Below are 1,968 nucleotides of genomic sequence, written 5' to 3' on the forward strand. Positions count from 1 at the left end.
CATCCTTATGCTATTTAGGTAGACATCTAATGTCAATCACATCCAATGTGACTCTCAGATCCTTTTATGAGACTATGATATCAAATATCATTGCATACTCATCTCATCTATACCGTTAAGTCTCAAGTCAAAACTTGATAACTCAACCTATGGTAAACCACGTTCAAGCTGTGGGAACCACGATTTCCCACACTGCCTCAAAAAGATAATCTGGCACGCTCAGCTTTGGCATGACCCGTGTTACGGACGATCGATGCCTTGACAGGCGCTCTAGTAATGGGAGGTACACACTTAGCATTACATAAATAAGGGATTTTCGAAACCACGCTTAGATCAAGCATCTACTTTCAAGTTATGAGAACCACCATTTCTCCATCTTGCCTCACCAAGATAATACGGCACACCCAGCTTTGGCATGGCCCATGACACGTACGATCGAGGCCTTGATAAGTGCTTTACTCGTAGAGCTCCTAGATCTAACAGGTTTCTGTGCAACGACTGATCATAATCCGAATGGATAATCCAATCGATTATGCAATCCCAATCCTGAAGCTCCCACTCAATCAAACATATTTAATATCTTGATTAAGTTACATACATTCATTCACTATGGACCATCCATAAGAAAGAATCATGTTATTCTGAATCACAGTTGATCGGTTTTAAGCAACGATTGCTCTAACCAGATCCCGAAACGCAAAATTAAATTTTGGTGAAGCGTCGGGACCTAGACCGTTCGGTCTAGGCCTAGACTGATCGGTCTAGGCGGTTCGGTCTTCGGATCATAGTCAGTCCGTTCGGTCTGGAATGGTCAGTCCGTTCGGACTGACTCTTCAGTGCGTTCGGTTCGACTCTCCAGACCATTCGGACTTGCCCCTTCGGACCTTCTCTCTCGGACTAGTGACTTAGACCGGACGGACTGGCTAAGCAGTCTGTTCGGTCTACACACCTTAGTCCGTTCGGTCCAACATCTTGGTCCGAACGGACTGAGGTCATTTAGTCCAGGGAGACGACAAACCCTAGACCGTCCGGTCCAGAGGACCAGACCGTTCGGTCTAGGCGGAAAAACGCGATCAGATCACGTTCTCCGTCGTTTCGGTCCCGATTCAGATCCGATTTCGACCCCGTTTTCGCCTGTGAACTCAGAATAGAAGCTCTTGCACACTATGCAACTAAGAACATGAAATCTACCCTAGATCCATAATCAAATCATGCATAGCATCAAAGCAAACACGGATTCAAACAATTCAAATCCTATAACGTGCGTAATCGGGTTCTAACAAAAATCATGCAGAGTAACCAGGTTGTGATACCAATGTTGGGTTTTCCTGGGATCTCATGAGCGAACCCTATTCCTAAGAGATCGGTTCTAGGGTTTGCTTAGCGGATGTAAAACAAAAATTTGATAAAACCCTAAAACCTATCATGAATGATCTTGTTGAAACGTTAGAACGCTTACCTCAATCGATCTGGGGCCTATTTCAATTGATGTGTTCGTCCGATCACTATAGGCAGGAAGAATACCTTGCCCTCTACACGTATCCACACCTCGGGATGGATTCCAACCTTTGGAACTTGTCTGCTAGGACACGAATCTTCTATTCGATGATGTGCTTTTAGAAAGAGAAATTAAAATCACTTCTTCAACCCCTTAGACTCTCTAAAAGGGTCTGAAAAGTTCTCTAGGTCGGCCACTCAGTGTTAGGGTTCTATTTCTCCTCTTATTCAAGTGATTAACCCTAGATCCGGACTTTAAAATTAAATCTGAACTCCAGACCGAACGGACTGCTTAGTAGTCCGTTCGGTCTGGACACTTGGTCCGTTCGGACCATTTTCATAACTGGGTTCGTTCGAACTAATGGGTCAGTCCGTTCGGTCCAACACTTGGTCCGTTCGGACTAAACTCTCTAGTCCGTTCGGTCCAACAACTTGGTTCGTTCGGACTAGATGCTCCGGTCCGTTCGGTCT

The sequence above is a fragment of the Tarenaya hassleriana genome, unplaced genomic scaffold, assembly GCF_000463585.1.
Source record: "Tarenaya hassleriana unplaced genomic scaffold, ASM46358v1 Cleome91, whole genome shotgun sequence".
Taxonomy (NCBI): domain Eukaryota; kingdom Viridiplantae; phylum Streptophyta; class Magnoliopsida; order Brassicales; family Cleomaceae; genus Tarenaya; species Tarenaya hassleriana.